A 14,023-nucleotide genomic window follows, 5' to 3' on the forward strand; every position below is an offset into this window, starting at 1 on the left:
AAAAGTCACTTGCTTGGCTTTTAAAAGTGATAGAAAGACAGATCGAATAATATTTTAAAAAATGGTTTTAAACCTCAAACGACAAGTACTCACTAGACCTGTGGCATAGAGGATCGAGCTTCTCTATAACGGAGATGTTCATTTAGGCTGTTACGCAGCCTACACCACCGCAGTCTCTTCAAAATGAAGTGAGCGCAGGAAATGGAGCAATCTGGAAGGGAGATTCCTGAAGCCAGCACTCAGCGAGGGTGTGGCGACAGGTACTGCCCTGTAGACTGACACTTTGCCAAGGTTTTTTGTATCTGCGTTTATGTATCGGCGTCCTCAGAGCCAAACCCTTTGGCAGATAAACAACCAACTCATCCGATATATCCCTCAACAAGTTCTAATTCTTTTAAAGTGTCCATTCCTATAGACTGATTAAAAGAGATTCAGTAAAGCAATTCATGGATGTCAAAATATTTTTTCTGCCTTCTTTAGTTTGCTCAAAGCCTGCAGTCCCTGTTTGCTTTAAGCCGTATGGCAGAGCTGAAACATGCCCCAGGAGCTCAGTAACCCTTATCTGACTGATAGGACAGAACTCGTGGGAGTTTCCCGGCCGAGAGGAGAGCATGGCGACAGTTGCTGTTTAGAGGTATCTGATTGCCCCTCTCACTTTCTTCTGCCTGTTTGTTTGCCTTCGACCTGTTGTGCAATATTTATAAAAGACTTGAGGGGAGGGGGGCAGCTTTGTTTTTCTGATAAATGAAAAAAAGAAATGAGTAAACAAATGAATAAATAATGAAAAAAAGAGAAATTTAAAATTTCTATCTTTCTATCTATTACATTTATAGTGGTAACACTTTAGTTTAGGGTTCAATTTTCACTACTAGTTGCTTATTAGCATGCATATTACTAGGATATTGGCTGTTTATTAGTACTTATGAAGCACATATTATTGCCTTATTCTCCATGACCATATTCTACATCCCTTAATCCTACCCACCTAAACTTAACTACCTTACTATTAATAAGCAGTAATTATGGGTTTAATGAGGCAATAGTGTAGTTAATAGTGAGAATTGGACCCTATTGTGTGACCTTTAAACTTTATAAATTTTATAAATGTAAAAAATAAATAAATATATGTCCACCAAAATATTTGGACACAAAGTGCATTTAAAAATAATGAATATCATTGCAAAAATAATAACAGAACGCTTGTTGCATAAGTTGAATACGGAAGGCGGTCTGGTGGAAGCTAGTTATTTTACTGTATAACGTGTTAAATATTGATATTTTTCTTACACAAACACATTGCTTCGCTTCAGAAGGCCGTGTGGAGTATGTTTATGATGGATAGATGCACTTTTTTGAGCTTCAAACAGGTGGTTTCCATGCACTGCCATTATAAAGCTTGGGAGTATCAGGGTGATTATTAATATAACTCTGATTATATTAGTCTGAAATAAGAAAGTCATATAAACCTAGGATGGCTTGAGGGTGAGTAAATCATGGGATAATGTTCATTTTAAAGTGAACTAATCCTTTAACGCAAGTAAATTCATACTTTCTATATATATTTTTATACGTCTTAAAACGTCCAAATACTTTTTGTGGTCCACAATTCTATGCATTGCCGATAAATATTAAAAAATGCAGGTATACTTTCAATATGCAATTTAAAAGTAAACTATTGGATCAAGATAAACACATGCAGCTTTAAAAAAAAAAAAAAAAATTAAAGCTGAATTACAATTTACTGATCAGTTTATTATATGCATTCACTTGAAAACATGTTTGTTTTCCATCACAATATGATCAAAACAAACAAACTTATTATATATATATAGATATTATATAAAAAGAAAAGATGAGTTCTTAGAAGAAATAGTCTACACTGACACCGATATCACAGGGTGCAACAATACCAGGCTGAACATCAGGGGAAAACAGCACAAGTTACAATCTGCGTCACAGCCCGATCCTCTGCCCAGACGCCCATGGGTTAACTCCGTCATGTGGCGAGATTTATCCATAAAAACGCCCCTCCCACGTGATAGGGAGGATGAGGTAGACGAAGATGCAATCCCCTCTGGCCCTCTGGTGCCACCAACGTTTGCCAGAACTCCGGTCTGTGGCGTCTAATGCAGCATTAACAGCTGCAGTGCAGGCCTCTGCCTCACACACACACACACACAGTTGGACGTAACCTGGGGACAGTGCCGCTTGACACGCAACAGGTTTTAGGACAGGACTGTCTCCCTAATAGGACAAATCGCATACGCATAGACAAACTTGCCATGGCGAGACACTGTTTTGATACTGCCTGTCTAAACATGAAGATCAGTGGTCAATTAGCAAAGAAAGAAGGCAAATGACCAACTGCGACCAATCAGGAGGGATTAAAAAGAAAGTCAATTAGAATCACACAATCATTCGATAACGAAACAGCATGTGCTTAACTCTACCATAATGTGTACATGATAATGTACTGAACACTTGGGTTACAATTTGTATGATAATTAGTCTTAACTACTGCTTAATTAAAAAAGCAAAAGCAACCCATTTTACGTTTTACGAGGGATAGTCCACCCTAAAATGAAAATTCACCTACATGCTGTTCCAATCCTGTATGAATTTCTTCTTCTGTGGAACACAAAAGAAGATATTTTGAAGAATGTTGGTAACCAAACAGTTTCGGTAGCTTTTACAATGTAAGTGAATGGGAACCAAAACTGTTTGATTACCAACATTCATCAAAATATCTTCTTTTGTGTTCCAGAGAAAAAAAATAATTAACATACGGGTTTTGAAAAGACATGAGGGTGACTATTCGTTTAAACTGCATTCAAATAATTTACTCGCCCTTACGTCATAAAGATATTTTGAAGAAGATTGTGGCCCAAACAACATTGGACCCCATTGACTTTCATTGTATGGACAAAAAACAGACATTCTTCAAAATATCTCCTTTTGTGTTCCACAAAAAAGCAAAAAAAGTCACACAGGTTCACAGATTGTTCATTTTTGGGTGGACTGTTCCTTTAAATAACACACTTTTGCACATTTTTCCATAGTGAGGTTCTACTAAGTAACAGCTCCCTAAAATAACAACACTCTAACGTAACAATGAATAACAACCAACTGGTTGTTTGAGTACTCACAAATGATAACATTACCTTGCAGCCAATCAGATTATTCCCTCCAGCTGCTTTCCAGGGTTAATCCAATGGGATCTGAAGCTGCGAAAAAGTCGGAAGCACTAACTGGCACCTGATAGGAGCAGAGCTCTGTCACTCATCTCTCTGATGCGGCTGTGTTAGGAAGTCTAGCGCATGTGAACTGGATGCCTGCCAGTGCACAGTCACCAAGAGAGCAAGGTAAACAATTTCTCTCTCTCTCTCTCCCTTTCTCTCTCCCTCTCATTCTAGTTCTTTCCCCGGATCCCTCCCATGACATTTAGATCCTTTTCATCAACGTGACCCTCCTCAGGACACAATTTAACCCCCAAATTGAAGGTGAGATGCAGAACCAGAGGTTTAAAAGATTCACGCACTGAAAAGAAAGTGCAGCAAATATGACTGCGTCACCACTTGTGTTTCTTGTAACGGCAGAAACAAATGCTGTTGATGGAGGTGTGACGTCTGCCCTCTTCCCTGCCTATAGATCACAAATTAGCCGAAGCACCACTTCCACCTGCTCTCCTATCATCCTACCCAATATATGGGGCATAAAATACCATAAAGTAAGTTGCCTGTCATAATGTCTTACAAAGCCAGAGACTGATCTCGGGTCAGCCTAACAGTGAATAGCCTGTTATGTATCACTTACCTGTTAAGAGGAGCCAGAAAAGATGTTGTAATGTATATCGGTATCGGTATCAACCGTAAATATGCGTATTGCGATTACGGTACTGACAATTGCGGTATCCGACACGTTGGCTTGAATACAAGGTAAACCGCTATATTTATGTCAACAGCTACAACTATTCTTGTATCTCTTAGATATCAGTATTTGTTTTGTTATCGCTTTTGTATCGTTAAGCGTTTTTACACACCTCGCGACGCCATCACACGCCCAGCAAACGTCGACACACCGAACCTCTGCGCACACAATTCGAGAAACTATCACGTTCTCAGCATCCATGTTGGAGCTGCGATTGAGGAGAAATGAACTAAAATGTGAAATCAGAGAGAGTGGGAGAGAAAAAGAGATGGAGAAGACGAGGATGAAAGGCGAACGAGCAGGCGAAAGGGCTGGGATACACTCACAGGTAGGAGAAAAGCACACATGTCCGAATCCTCTCCTCCTAGCTGCTGTTTTCCTCTCGACGTGAAAAAGTGACGTAGCAACTAATCCAAAATCTCTCTCTCTCTCTCAACCCTCCCTCCCTCCCTCCCTCCCTCCCTCCCTCTCCACCAGACCTCCACCCTCTCCTGCTCGCTCTATTTTCATCTTGTTGCAACAGCAGAATCGCTGCTGTTTTTTCAGACAGACACATGTCTACATAAATAGATCGCTAATAGACGCATACAAACGCGCTCATTGTGATCGCCGAGACAGATAGTTGCCGCAAACGCTCCCACAATCCTTCTGTTTCCTTCTCCCTCAGTTTGTCTCTCTCGCTCATTGTGACGCAGCACTTAATTCTTGGGTCTTTTTCGCTCTGTGTTATGACCACACAAACGCAGCATCTCGAAAAATCCACATAAACGAGAGGGAAAGTGAGAGAAGGAGAGCGAGAGAGGCACTTTGATTACAGTTGGCTCCTCTCTTTTCCTGTCTATCTGGTGTCCTCCTCTCCCCTCTGTCCTCCTATAACTGTTTCTCTACCCATCTGCCCCCCCCCCCCCCCATATCTTTAGCGTCTCAACTGCGTATCTGAGAGACGTGCTGGTGTCTCGGTGAACTGAGATGACGGTGCCCCTGTGATCACCTGACAGCCTGCAGCTTTTAAAGGCACATCGCAGAGCTCTGTTTCAGTTATGTAACAACTGGGCTGTTTTGTTTCTCGTGTTTTTAATCTCAGCCTATTTGCTCGGCCTGTTTAAAATATCCAGGCTGTCGAGGGAACGGCTAAATCAGATAATATGGGCAGGGACGGAAAGAATCTTGAATCTATGAACATCACAAGTGACATCTAACATAAGGTAACACCATTCCATCGCTCGGAGAGATTAGAGGAATAGATGTGTAAGATGTGATAAATGACTACGTGATTAAAAGAAAACAAGGGAAAAGGTAGAATCATGGGTAGGCACATCAGTAGACATCATAGACTTCCTCTTCCTGTTTTATGACTACAGATCTGTAACCATGGAGACAGACAGCAGAACAACATGGATTATGTCACCATATTCAAAACAGAAGTGATGCAAGTAAGGGGAGGGTAGACTTTGATAATCGCATTTGAAATTCAAATATACATTTAATTAAATTATGTTGCATAAAATATTAGCTGTATAACTAATTTACAACTACTAATAATTGTAATAATAATACTTATTTTATTAGTAGTATTAATGTTATAATTAATTATTATTAATAATAAAAAAATAAAATAAAATAAGGCCTTTAAATAACAGGAGGTTAAAAATGATTAAAACGTTTTTAAATCCTGATAAACATATTCAATAGTTCTTTTATTAATGGTAAAGAAAACAGTACACAGAAGAACCGCTTCGCTGAAAATCCATCAAAGAGCAAATATCTGTACACATTCTATAATGATAACATAACAGAACATGGCTAAAATTGCTCCATGCTCAGAGCAGCCTGACACACTTTAATACAGACCACAGTTCCCAGCATGCTCCTACTTATGACATCTCAATCTAAGTGTGGAAGCGAGGCAGGTCAGTTGGCAGGGTGCATGGCTGCCCGCAGACTACTGACACACCACCAGAGAATGATATACTTCTCTGTGCTCCAATATATATGTTAGATTGACGGATGAACATAGTATGAATCGCTAGTACACTATAAAGCATATCTTTAATAACATTAGTCTTTAAGTAATCAAATATCTGCTTCACGCCTAAGGAGGAGCTTCTATGTCTCCCTAATGGCTTTTTGAACCACCTCTCATTGCATTACAACTTGGCACTAGAACAATGTCAACTGTGTATTGATTAAGGCATACTAAGTATGCAAGAAGATACAGACGTATGGAAAATAGACTCTACAATGAACTAGAACCAACTGGTTGTTTGAGACAAAAATAAACGTTCACTCATCTATATGTTGGGCTGCTTTTCTGAACACAAATTAAACCTAGTCACAATTCACAGTGCATTTCTACCCAAGCTGTGTTTCAATCTATTTGTGTCTGGGTATATCAGGACAGCTATTATGTAACATTACAGTTATGAGGGCATCTGTTAAGCTGATGGCTGGTATGACTTCCTCAACATGTATCAATTTGATGTGCATCATTGTAAGTAGGGTTGCAAAATCCCGGGAATTTTCAAAGTTGGAAACTTTCCATGGGAATTAACGGGAATATATGGGAAGTAATTGGAATAAACTGGAAATTTGCTAAATTGCAGGTTAGCCTATAACAGGGAACTTAAATGTAGTTGGAAACAAATTCTGCTTATGTCTGCTTATGATAAAAAAGTTTATATTTATGTTTGTATATGATACCGTTTATATAAATTATGCCAAATTTCCAATTAATTACCTTTAATTCCCATAAATTCCTGTTAAGTTTCCAACTCTGAATATTTCCAAAATTCCCCAGCTTAACTTCCCATGGAAAGTTTCTGGAAAGTTTCCGGAAATGTTCCATCCATTTGCAACCCTAATTGTAATTAACACAAAGCAATAAATACAAAGATGCATTGTAGTTCATGCAGTAAATAATACCAGAAAATGGGAGATTTTTTGTGTCAGAATCAATAAAAGAAACTACAGCTTTCCTAATCTGTTCCTACGGAAGAGGATTAGGGCCAAGCAATAATAAAAAAATAAAACCATCTCCAAACTCGTTAAATTTCAAGAAAAAAGTCGAGATAAAATGTTGAGAATAAACTCATTAAATTACGAGAAAAAACTTGTTAAATTTCGAGAAAAAAGTCGAGATAAAATGTTGAGAATAAAGTCATTAAATTATGAGAAAAAAGACGTTAAATTATGAGAACAAATTCGTTAAATTACGAATTTGTTCTCATAATTTAACGAATTTGTTCTCATAATTTAACGACTTTTTTCTCATAATTTAATGAGTTTATTCTCAACATTTTATCTCGACTTTTTTCTCGAAATTTAACAACATTTTTCTCATAATTTAATGAATTTGTTCTCGTAATTTAACAACTTTTTTCTCAAAATTTAATGACTTTATTCTCAACATTTTATCTCAACATTTTTCTCGTAATTTAACGAGTTTTTTCTCGTAATTTAATGAGTTAATTCTCAACATTTTATTTCGACTTTTTTCTCGAAATTTAACGAGTTTTTTCTCGAAATTTAACAACTTTAATCTCGAGATGGTTTTATTTTTTTATTATTGCTTGGCCCTAATCCTCTTCCGTATGTTCCTGCCTTCTGAGACCTACAAGTGAAATATATATATATATATATATATATATATATATTTTAAATACATTAAATATATATGTGAAATATATAATATTAAAAAAAATACAAAAGAAACAGGAAGTCAAATTGATTGGTAAATTGCTAAATTCTGATATAATATTAAATGAATCTGTTAATATTCCACTCTGCATAACTGCATATTCAACACCAGTTAAGGTGCGGTCACATTTACCGTTGCTCTGCAAAATTTCTTGGACAAAATCCAGCCATTCCAATAGGAATCCACGTGATTTGGAGTTTCATGAGGGTGAAAAAGCTCCCCATGCAGATTTCTCTCATATTCAAGTTGATCACATGATTTCACCGCACTGACCAATGGAAACCTGCTTGTGTTGAAAGCGACTTGTGTGTTAGCTGTGCTTTGTACGTCGCTACATTATAGACAATTGAATTTTGCCCATAAAATTTCACTAATGTGACCGCACCTTTATGCTGAGAATAGACTGTCAAGTTGCATTCAGTCTGAACACACAAATTCTTCGTTACTAGAAACTTCATTAAAGACAACCAACAGAACTGAACAACAACTGGAATTTGTTTGATTATTTTAACAAACTTTTAATTTTAGTACTAGTTTACTAATAGTTCATCCAAATTCAAACACCTTTGAGGTTTGTAACTGAACTTACTTTCATCTCTTTGAACCCTTCTAACTTCATTCCAACCAATGAAGGATTACAATGTAGTAATATCAGACAGAATTGGCCATCCACATCAAACGAAGGCCCTTTTTTATCAAGACGCTTTGGATACAAGACAGAACATTATCTCTTTATCAATACAACAGGACGTACTATGTTTGTCTCCTTACCATTTCACACAGGATATACAGCAGTGCATGCTAATTAGCGTCCTTCCTGTCTGCTATTAATGCAGTCAACATTAGCAGCAAGCAGCAGGTGAGTTAATTTTAGCAGCGTCATCTTTACATAGTACTTCCTGTCGGCTTAATCTCTATCAGTAGGGGAGTCTGGCCAACTGACGACACATTGACCCTGATTGATGCACTTTTTAATACAGCTTCCAAAGTGTCTGCTCAAATAAAACCTTGGCAAAATAGAGGAATGAAGATCTTAGCAAAATGCCATGATCATGCTGATTCTCTCATTCTTCTCATGCATTTAATACATGGTAAGGGTGAATTCACATTATTTAAATTTGTTGGAGGGAAACAGTGATATGGCTAATCTTATAGTGCTTGTTTGGCTTGGGTGGATGAAACGGCAGATTGCCACTGTGAACACAGCAATGATGCCACACCCAAGAAGAGAATATAAGTGACGGACAGGATCCGTTTTTTTTTTTGTCGAAAATCTATACAAAAATAATCTAAAGATGTTTGCTCATACGTGCATACTTACCTTTAAAATGTTGCAGTCGCTCTTCATCCTGAAATCACTACAAAACAAAAATAAATATGTACAAATTGTTATAAATTGCATTTTATACACACACACACAACATGACATGACATGTTTGAGTTTGTCTGATGAATCAACATTCAAAATATCTCTCTTGAATAGTAACTCTAATTATTAAACTAACTTGTCAACAGTCCCCATAAAGCAACCTAACCCTGACAGCAACATAGTGTCGGCCCAGATCTGGTCCGTGTAATCCACATGTACCAGATGTGGGCCGGATCTGGGCCACACTATGTAGCTGTCTGGGAAGGTTAAGTGCTTTAAAGGGTTAGTTCACCCAGAAATGAAAATAATGTCATTTATTACTCACCCTCATGCCATTTCACACCCGTAAGACCTTCATTAATCTTCGGAACGCAAATTAAGATATTTTTGTTGAAATCTGATGGCTCAGTGAGGCCTGCATAGCCAGCAATGACATTTCCTCTCTTAATGTACTAAAAACATATTTAAATCAGTTCATGTTAGTACAGTGGTTCAATATTAATATTATAAAGCGACGAGAATATTTTTGGTGCGCCAAAAAAACAAAATAATGACTTGTATAGTGATGGCCGATTTCAAAAAACTGCTTCATGAAGCTTCGGAGCATTATGAATCAGCGTGTCGAATCATGACTCGGATCGCGTCAAACCGCCAACGGCTGAAATCACATGACTTTGGCGCTCCGAACCGCTGATTCGACACGCTGATTCATAACGCTTCATGAAGCAGTGTTTTGAAATCGGCCATCACTATAAAAGTCATTATTTTGTTTTTTTGGCGCACCAAAAATATTCTCGTCGCTTTATAATATTAATATTGAACCACTGTACTCACATGAACGGATTTAAATATGTTTTTAGTACCTTTATGGATCTTGAGAGAGGAAGTGTCATTGCTCCCTATGAAGGCCTCATGGAGCCATCGGATTTCAACAAAAATATCTTAATTTGTGTTCCGAAGATTAACAAAGGTCTTACAGGTGTGGAACGACATGAGGGTGAGTAATAAATGACATTATTTTCATTTTTGGGTGAACTAACCCTTTAATTCAGTGGCACAACAATGAAAGTTTATGAATCATTTCTTGTGGGGTTTGAACCTACAAACTTTCAGTTACCTGTCCAGATCCCCAGTCAATGCTTTTCATTGTGAACTGTAAATGTCAAACTATAAAACATTATTAAATAAAAACTTTTTTAGTGTAAAAGATTTTTTTTTTTAATTATTGTAAAGATAAAATTCATTTAGTTATTTAAATATATTAATTAAAAATAAAATAATGAATAAATATTAAAATAACCAATTGTTTAAATTTTTAACTAAATAATTTAAAATTAAATTTAAATTTAAATTAAGTAAATAAATGTATTTCCACTCAAGACAACTGGTTGAAATAACCTAATCTGTGCAGTCAGTCCAGTCGCAAAACAGCGCCACCCAGAGGCTGAGGAAAAAACATCCCTGCTTTGTTTACATCAGAAATAAAAGGTGCGCACTTGACTAAAAACATCATTAGTTGAGAAATAAGAGGCTGATAGTGAGGGTAAACCTCATATATTTACCTCACGGAACAGAAACAAATTCTGACCACAGAATCAATAGGTTACATAAACCCAAGTCATATAATGAATATGTATTAACAAGCCATTCATGCAAATCTGAGGTTATTTGTATGCTCAGGACAGCACCAAACTATTTAGTTAATCGACTGATGTCTATTCGGAAACTTTATATGTTTTAATTAGTGGAACAAAAACAACCGAGCTCACCTGTTAGATGATATTTCTGACTGTCTGTTCGTGATGAAAACATATTGCATGGGTCAGGGCAAAGCACACTGGGTTGTAAATAAGAACTGCGTAACATCCTATCTTTGCCACACCAAGTAGGCTAGGCCACACACACACACACACACACACACCTTTGTCGCAGCAGAACCCTCCTCTTCCATGCAAACCCCACCTTGATTTGTTTCTTTCTAAGAATCACCTGTATATTTAACTAAGCATATTTCCATGGAAACTAGTCAAGGTATTCCTAGAGCATCTCAATAAACATGATTGACAGCATCCTTATAATGCAGCACAGACTGACTTAATGAGCTTAATATCAACATATATGACATTTTTCAAATAATAAATACATTAGTTTGTCTACACAGTGAGACGAAAGTTCATCAACTTGTTACACATGACGAAATAGCCTGTTTTTTTCCCTGAAGGTGGATTATTTAGAACAACGCAACGCCCAATGTACAGTACTTCACAACTTTACGTTACTAGATAGAAAATAGCTCACTAACCTGAACAAACGTGTCGTCGAGTTATTCTGTCTCTTAGAGATGTCAAACGATGGATGATATTGGCTTGAACTGCATTTTTCAATCAGAAGCGTCTTGTTGCCGAGCGCGTAGAATGTTCCACAGTGCTACAGCGAGGCCCCGCCCAGCTCACACACCCCCGCTTTCTGATTGGCTGTCCTTCCAGAACGCAGTATGTCGTCAGCAGAATCACATGCTTTTGACGCATGTTTACAAACACTCGAGCGAATCACATGTCGCAGAGCCGTATTGACATGTTTCGCGACTGCTGGGTTATTAGGATTGTTAGAAGAGGCATTTCCTTTGGCGCTACGTTTTGTTGTGAAACGTGCTGTTAAAATCGTGCGACCTATTTGAGTGTCCTGTCATCGAACGTGACCACACAATGCCCCCTGCAAGAAAAAAGGCGTTTCCACTCTGTAGGTGAAAGTCATACTGGCTGCAAACATGATGATGTTTTTCATTTCTGATGTAAATGTCATTTTGATATATATTTTTTCTCATCTGACAGGAAAAGCACAAAACAGAAATGGCCCCGTTAGACTGTGTCAAAACATAAAATAATAATAATAATAATAATAAAATATATATATATATGTTATATGTTATATATGTTATGTTAGTGTGAACATGATTAGCACATGCATTTTCATAAAAATATTAAAATATATTTAAGAACAAAAACAGTTTTGACAGTCATGGGTCCCTTTCTGTTTTGTGCTTTTCCTGTCAAATGTCTCAAAATTACCTTTACATCGGTAATAATATATATGATTTATTAATATGATATATTTAATGTATATGGACTAGGACTATAATGACAAAATAACAGGCCTATACAACTTTTAATATATATTAAAAAAATAAAATAAAATAAGAAAGCTTCACTGTCTTTCCAGCTGCATTTTCCCTCTTAATAGTAAATGAACTTGTCAAAATATTTATGTTGGCTTACAGCGTATAGTCATCATTATTACACCAGGGGGCGACATTTGTCCAAGAAAAACATCACATTAACATTCTTTAAGCATGATGCAAGTGTCATGATTTTACACTATGCTGGGTCCTGTACACAACATGAGAAGAAATTTAGACTCATGTCCAAGATGGACTTAACATATTTTGCTTTTAATATCTTTTTTATACTTAGTATGCCTCTGGAGATTTTTTTTTTGTTGTTGTTGATGTTGAGATGGATTATCAAACATTTTATAGCATTACACATTTTAAAACATAAACAACTTAATTACAACACACGCACGCACGCACGCACGCACACACACACACACACACACACACACACACACACACACACACACACACACACACACACACATTTAATAATAAATCTAGTGCCAATATATAGAGAAACAAACAGTTATATAATTATAATAGACTGGAATGTTCAGAGTTGAGCTGAGATGACGCTTGACTTGGGAGCGTTATGGAGAACAGGAAATGAAATCGTTTAAGTGTGCATTGCATCACAGTGGAAAGAAAGAGACATGTTTTCCAGATTCCGCATGGTCTTCATCAGACGTTGTGGCCTTGAAAAGACAACTGAAGACTCCCCTGTGAAGAGAGTTAAAATATCTCTCAGAGAACAATAGTTTTATTCATTGTATTTTCATCTGCTGTCCTGATCCCTCTTATGAAACCAGTTTTTTATGCAATGGTGACTTTTTTTTCTAATGTTTTTGATTCTTCTTTGCTTTCAGTACAATAGTATCTTGGGTGCATATTAATTTATCCAGGAACCTAATAAAAAGTTCATTCATTTGATGGGGGCAAGTGTGGGGACACTTAAAGGGGTCATGAACTGTGTTGTTTTATTGTTTTATAGTGTAAATGCCCACTGCTGTGATTGGCTAACATCTTTGCAATATGAAATAGCGCTAAGTATTACTCTCAAAAACTTTTAGCACGGTTTTACTATTACAGCTCCAAAGTTAACTAATCATGAAAAGTGTTGATTATAGCATTACACTTAAATCTATGGCATTATACAGGTGCTGGTCATATAATTAGAATATCATCAAAAAGTTGATTTATTTCACTAATTCCATTCAAAAAGTGAAACTTGTATATTATATTCATTCATTACACACAGACTGATATATTTCAAATGTTTATTTCTTTTAATTTTGATGATTATAACTGACAACTAAGGAAAATCCCAAATTCAGTATCTCAGAAAATTAGAATATTGTGAAAAGGTTCAATATTGAAGACACCTGGTGCCACACTCTAATCAGCTAATTAACTCAAAACACCTGCAAAGGCCTTTAAATGGTCTCTCAGTCTAGTTCTGTAGGCTACACAATCATGGGGAAGACTGCTGACTTGACAGTTGTCCAAAAGACGAACATTGACACCTTGCACAAGGAGGACAAGACAAAAAAGGTCATTGCAAAAGAGGCTGGCTGTTCACAGAGCTCTGTGTCCAAGCACATTAATAGAGAGGCGAAGGGAAGGCAAAGATGTGGTAGAAAAAAAGTATACAAGCAATAAGAATAACCGCACCCTGGAGAGGATTGTGAAACAAAACCAATTCAAAAATGTGGGGGAGATTCACAAAGAGTGGACTGCAGCTGGAGTCAGTGCTTCAAGAACCACTACACACAGACGTATGGGTTTCAGCTGTCGCATTCCTTGTGTCAAGCCACTCTTGAACAGCAGACAGCGTCAGAAGCGTCTAAAGACAAAAAGG

At 37.0% G+C, this 14,023-nt stretch overlaps 1 long non-coding RNA gene across 1 annotated transcript; it reads right to left on the minus strand.

Moving 5' to 3' along the window:
* Nucleotides 1–8,890: 8,890 nt before the first annotated feature.
* Nucleotides 8,891–12,561, minus strand: LOC125260037. The gene is made up of 2 exons (XR_007182956.1): nt 11,296–12,561; nt 8,891–8,982 (listed from the first exon to the last, which is right to left on the minus strand). It is a non-coding gene; the product is annotated as an uncharacterized LOC125260037 (long non-coding RNA).
* Nucleotides 12,562–14,023: the final 1,462 nt, after the last annotated feature.

Source organism: Megalobrama amblycephala, linkage group LG24 (assembly GCF_018812025.1).
Source record: "Megalobrama amblycephala isolate DHTTF-2021 linkage group LG24, ASM1881202v1, whole genome shotgun sequence".
Classification (NCBI taxonomy): domain Eukaryota; kingdom Metazoa; phylum Chordata; class Actinopteri; order Cypriniformes; family Xenocyprididae; genus Megalobrama; species Megalobrama amblycephala.